At 44.5% G+C, this 6,000-nt stretch overlaps 1 protein-coding gene across 3 annotated transcripts in view; it reads left to right on the top strand.

The window, feature by feature from the left end:
• The first annotated feature begins 1,200 nt into the window (after positions 1-1,200).
• Positions 1,201-6,000, top strand: part of LOC132389564 (NACHT, LRR and PYD domains-containing protein 3-like) — a 46,739-nt gene continuing 41,939 nt past the window's right edge. Inside the window, exons 1-2 of one of the 3 annotated variants that reach the window (XM_059962042.1) lie at positions 1,220-1,353; positions 3,385-3,513. The gene's annotated coding sequence lies outside the window, so the exon portion shown is untranslated. Of the gene's footprint in view, positions 1,354-3,384; positions 3,514-6,000 lie in introns of all 3 variants that reach the window. The other 2 variants (XM_059962038.1, XM_059962040.1) reach the window with 2 other exon arrangements.

The raw sequence follows: 6,000 nt of genomic DNA, 5'->3' as shown, positions 1-6,000 counted from the left end.
GAAGCGCGTTGACTGCGTGTACTGAATGAAGAGAAAACTAATGATGATCCCTTTTCCATTCTGGTTCCATCTGCCCATTCCCCACACATCTTGTTTAAACTCTGTCCAGCCTGTATCCCACCATCCCAATGATATACATCAACCATCTTCTTCAAAATCTGTCCAGTCTGTCTCCCAACACATCAATAATACATATCAGCTATCATGTTCAACCTCTGTACAGCACTTATCCCACCACCTCAATGATATACATTAAGCATCTTGTTCAACCCAGGTCCAACCTGTATCCAACCACCTCAATACGTATCAAGCATCTTGTTCAACCTCTGTCCAGTCTGTATGCCCTCACTTCAATGATATATATATATCAAATTTCTTGTCAATTTCTGATCAGTCTTTATCACATCAATAATTACAATTTTAGGCTCAACGTTACAAAATGGCGAAGTGTTAATCTTGACAGTATTTAAAGTGAGTCTGTTACTTCATTGTCATTTTTGGAGAGCGACTTTCTCTGTTGCCAGGGTAACAGCCCATGTGACTTGCAGGGAGTGGTGCACATTTTTATCTCTCTCTGGTCACGGTCCCTCAGTGAGAGACATGGGCCTCGACAGCAGATGTGACAGACTGATAGTGGGGTGGGGAGAATTTTGTGAGCAGTGAATGTAACGACTGTATTAGCTCTGTGTTGGAATGAAGACGAAACTAATGAATGTGGGCATCACATTTCTGCAACTTTGTTCAGGCCGTCACAGACATCCCGTAACCAGTCAATAATTGTGGATCATTTAAAGTTAAAGGAGAAAAAGCTGGAAACGTTCAGCAGATCGGGCAGCAACTGGAACAGTCCCAGTTCTGATTCCGGATCTTCCACAGTTTCTCTTTCCACAAATCTAATCTGATGAAGCGAGTTTCCAGCACTATTATTTCAATTTTATATTAAAAACATTTTATTCCTGTTAGCCTACAGGAAATATGATGACCAATTGTGCTGGGCAAGACCTGATTTAACAAAAAGACCATAATAAATTGAATTCGGTTTGTTTGCAGGGGACAATGTGAAACGTATCCCCGGTATCTGGTGACTCACGCCCAGGTTTTCCAGCCCGATCATTGGTCCAGTCAGATGACCATCAGGTTCCCATTCTGCCATAAGTTGACGCAGTGTTAGTTTTTGAGCCCTGATTGGCCGAAACACTGCATCATATTACAGGTAGCAAGGAGTCCTGGGAGAGTTGCTGTTTGGACTGTAATCATTGAAACTACTACTGTCGCCTCATTGTGAATTATTTTGCCTCACTATCGGTGTTTATTAACTAGAAATATCAGAGGATGTATTGAATGGAGCCTGAGGTAAGATAAAGGCAAACATTGCAATTTTAGTTTCAACGTTATAAAACTGCTGTGTGTTAATTTTATATCACTTTACGGGAGAATGTCAGTGCAGCACTCTGTCAACTGGACTTTAATTGTAGTTGGGTAATGCAACAAGACAAAGATCCAAAAGACAAGAGTAAATCAATAAGAGAATAATTTTAAAAGAAAATTAGAATGGCCTAGTCATAGTCCTAACGTTAAGCCCTTCGGAAGTTGCGGAATGGCCTGAAGCAGCAGTTCCGTCGAGGAATCCTACCAACACCCCAGAGTTGAAGCTGTTTTGTAAGGCGGAATGACATAAAATTCTTCCAAGCCGATGTGCAGGAAGATCAACAGTTAACGGAAGCATTTGTTTGAATTTATTCCTGTACGGGGGATTGGGGGCACGGCGGAGTTGGGGGGGGGGAGGGAGGTCACACCAGTTAATGAAAGCCAAGGTTCACAGACTTATTTTGAATAAGTACATGCAATATTGAATGATATTAATATTGTCATAACGAGACTCACAGCGTTTGAAATTGACTCTGTTTACATTTTCGGTCATTTTTGGAGAGCCGCTTTCTGCATTGCCAGGATAACAGCCCACTTGACCGGTATGGAGTGGTAAACATTTTTATCGCGCTCTCGTCACCGTTGCTCAGTGAGAGTCAGTGGCGTCAGGAGCAGATGTAACAGACTGATAAAGGGGTGGGGAGGAAGTTGTGAGCATTGACTGTGTGTACTGAATTATTCCTGTGTTGGAATGAAGAGAAAACTAATGATGATCCCCTTTTCCATCCAGTTCCATCTGCTCATTCCCCGCGCATCTTGTTTAACCTCTCTCCGGGCTGTAACCCACCACCTCAATGATATATATCAATCATCTTGTTTAACCTCTCTCCGGGCTGTAACCCACCACCTCAATGATATATATCAATCATCTTGTTCAATTCTCTGTCCAGTCTGTTTCCCACCAACTCAATGATATATATCAACCATTTTGTTCAATCTCTGTCCAGTCTGTATCCCACCAACTCAATGATATATATCAACCATCTTGTTCATCTACTGTCCATTCTGTATTCCACCACCTCAGTGATATATATCAACCATCTTGTTCAGCCCCTGTCCGTTCTGTATCCCACCACCTCAATGACAATCTGTATCGCATCAATAATTACAGTTTTATTTTCAACGTTACAAAATGGCGAAGCGTTAATCTTGACAACATTTAAAGTGAGTCTGTTATTTCATTTATTTTTTGTCACTTTTGGAGAGCCATTTTCTCTGTTGCCAGGGTAACCGCCCATGTGACTTGCAGGGAGTGGTGCTCATTTTTATCGCTCTCTGGTCACGGTCCCTCAGTGAGAGACAGCGGCCTCCGGACCGGATGTGACAGACTGATAGTGGGGTGGGGAGGATTTTGTGAGCAGTGAATGTAACGACTGTATTAGCTCTGTGTTGGAATGAAGGCGAAACTAATGAATGTGGGCATTACATTTGTGCAACTTTGTTCAGGCCGTCACAAACATCTTGTAATCAGTCAATAGTTGTGCATCATTTAAAGTAAAAAGAGAAAATGCTGAGACCGTTCAGCAGATCGGGCAGTAACTTGGACAGTCCCAATTCAGATACTGGCTCTTCCACAGTTTTTCTTTCCACACATCCTATCTGATGAAACAAGTTTCCAGCACTATTATTTCAATTTTGTATCAATAGCATTTTAATCCTGTTAGCCTACAGAAAATATGATGGCCAATTGTGCCGGACAACTCCTCACTTAACAATAAGATAACGATAAATTGTGTTCAGTTTAGCTGCAGGAGACAATGTGAAACGTATCGCTTGTATCTGGTGACTCACGCCCAGGCTTTCCAGCCCGGTCATTGGTCCAGTCAGATGATCGTCAGGTTCCCGTTCTGCCATAGGTTGATGGAGTGTTAGTTTCTGAACTCTGATTGGCCGAAATACCGGTAACAAGGAGTCCTAGAGTTGAGGTTTGGGCTGTAATCCTTAGTACTTATACAGATGGGACACGATGCTCCTCCTTCCAAATGAATCAGAAGTCTCGGGCATCTGGACATTGGTTGTGGATATATCCCTGAATACACCACTTGCTGTGAGATGTGTGGACGATGTGCGAGGCTTCTGGCGTCGGTAAGTGACAGGATCATCTGTGTGACACTGTGAGGTTGGGTCATGGGATATCCTAGTTTCAGATCAAGTAAAATGGACCCGGGGGTCAACTTGCCCAGGTTTATAATGTGTTGAGCGAGTATTTCTGGTCTGTAAAATAATTGTTCAAACCGTGTTTGTAAATTCCCCCTCACTGTCACACGTCCGCCAGGCAGTGGAAATCTAACAGAAACTAAAGATGCTGGAGAGCTGCAGTAAAAACTGAAAATGTTTGAAGTAATTGTGACGAACGGTGTAAAGCTGAATCGTCAAATTTGTTCCTTTCCCCACAGCTGTTCCTTACCTGCTGAGTGTTCCTGGTAATTCCAGTTTCCTTTTAATACTTTCACCCTGGACTGGTTTATATTTCCTGAAATTAACCTGATTTAACCTGGGAATGGAAATGGCACTAAATTGTTCTGGTATCCATTTGCCTGTTGTTCCTGGGAATCTGTTCAGTGTATTTGTTAATAACAAGGTTCACATGAATAATCTCAGAAATGATCGGCTTTATGAATGAGGAGCATTTGATCTGGACCTGTGCTCGATGGAGTTCAGAGGGACGGTGAGGGTGGTGGAGGGATGTATGGTTAATAAACCTACCGAATGCTGAAAAGCCTGGATACAGTGGACATGGAGATGATGTTTCCATTAGACAGAGAGTCTGTGATCTGACAGCACAGTCTCAGAATAAAGAAGCCTACCTTTAAAATTGTGTTGACAGAAAGGCAGACAGACAGACAGACAGACTTTACTGATCCCAAGGGAAATTAAGTTTCGTTCCAGTTGCACCAACCAAAAATAGAGTAGAAATATAGCAAAATAAAACCAGGAATAATTAAGTAATGATAAGTAAATTATGCCAGTGGAAATAAGTCCAGGACCAACCTGTTGGCTTAGAGTGTCTGACACTCCAAGAGAGGAGTTGTAAAGTATGATGGCCACAGGCAGAATTGACTTCCTATGAGGCTCAGTGTTACATCTCGGTGGGATGAGTCTCTGGCTGAACCAGTACATTATGGAGTGGTTGGAAGTCATTGTCCAAGATGGCATGCAACTTGGACAGCATCCTCTTTTCAGACACCACTGTCAGAGAGTCCGGTTCCACCCCCCACAACATCACTGGCCTTACGAATGAGTTTGTTGATTTTGTTGCTGTCTGCTACCCTCAGCCCGCTGCCCCAGCACACAACAGCAAACATGATAACACTGGCCACCACAGCCTCGTAGAACAACCTCAGCATCGTCCAGCAGATGATAAAGGACCTCAGTCTCCTCAGGAAATAGAGACGGCTCTGACTCTTCTTGTAGACAGCCTCAGTGTTCTTTGACCAGTCCAGTTTATTATCAATTCGTATCCCCAGGTACTTGTAATCCTCCACCATGTCCACACTGACCCTTTGGATGGAAAGGGTTCACTGGTGCCTGGACGCTCCACAGGTCCACCACCTGCTCTTTAGTTTTTTTTTCCACAGTAAGCTGCAGATGATTCTGTACGCACCAGGTGAGAAAGTTTCCCACTGTAGCCTTGAGCTCAGCCTCACCTCCCTTGTTGATGCATCCAACTATGGCAGAGTCATCAGAAAACTTCTGAAGATGGCAAGACTCTGTGCAGTAGTTGAAGTCTGAGCTGTAGATGGTGAAGAGAAAGGGAGACAGGACAGTCCCCTGCGGAGCCCCAGTGCTGCTAACCACTCTGTCTGAGACACAGTGTTGCAAGCGCACGTACTGTGGTCTGCCAGTCAGTTAATCAATAATCCATGACACCAGGGAATCATCCGCCTGCATCACTGTCAGCTTCTCACCCAGCAGAGCAGGGCGGACAGTGTTGAACGCACTGGAGAAGTCAGAAAACATGACCCTCACAGTGCTCGCCGGCTTGTCCAGGTGGGCGTAGACAAGGCTCTGCAGGTAGAAGAAGTCATTTTCAACTCCTCGTCGGGACTGGTAGGCGAACTAGAGGGGGTCTAAGTGTGGCATAACCATTAACCGGAGCTGCTGCAGAACAAGACTGTCCAGCGTCTTCATGATGTGGGAGGTCAATGCCACCCAGTCTGTAGTCATTGGAGCCACTGAAGCGCGGCGTCGTCGGTACAGGGATGAGGCAGGACGTCTTCCACAGCCCAGGAACCCTCTGGAGACTCAGGCTCAGGTTGAAGACATGGTGAAGTACCCCACATAGCTGGGGGGAGGCACAGGCTTTGAGCACCCTGGGGCTGACACCATCCGGGCCTGCAGCCTTGCTTGAGAAAAATCTCTTCAGTTAAAGGATGGCTGCTGTGTGGAAACTGTTGCCGCAGAGGGTGGTGGAGACTGCCCTTTGAGTATATTTATGGCAGATTTTAATATGTTCACGATTGCTCAATAGCAGGGTGAAGGCAGGAATATGGTGTAAGAATAAAAATCATGTTTGAATGGTGGAGCAGACTCGATGGACAGAATCATCTAATTCTCCTCCTCCATCTTGTG

This window comes from Hypanus sabinus, unplaced genomic scaffold, assembly GCF_030144855.1.
Source record: "Hypanus sabinus isolate sHypSab1 unplaced genomic scaffold, sHypSab1.hap1 scaffold_602, whole genome shotgun sequence".
Taxonomy (NCBI): domain Eukaryota; kingdom Metazoa; phylum Chordata; class Chondrichthyes; order Myliobatiformes; family Dasyatidae; genus Hypanus; species Hypanus sabinus.
This window is presented reverse-complemented; position numbering and strand designations above follow the sequence as displayed.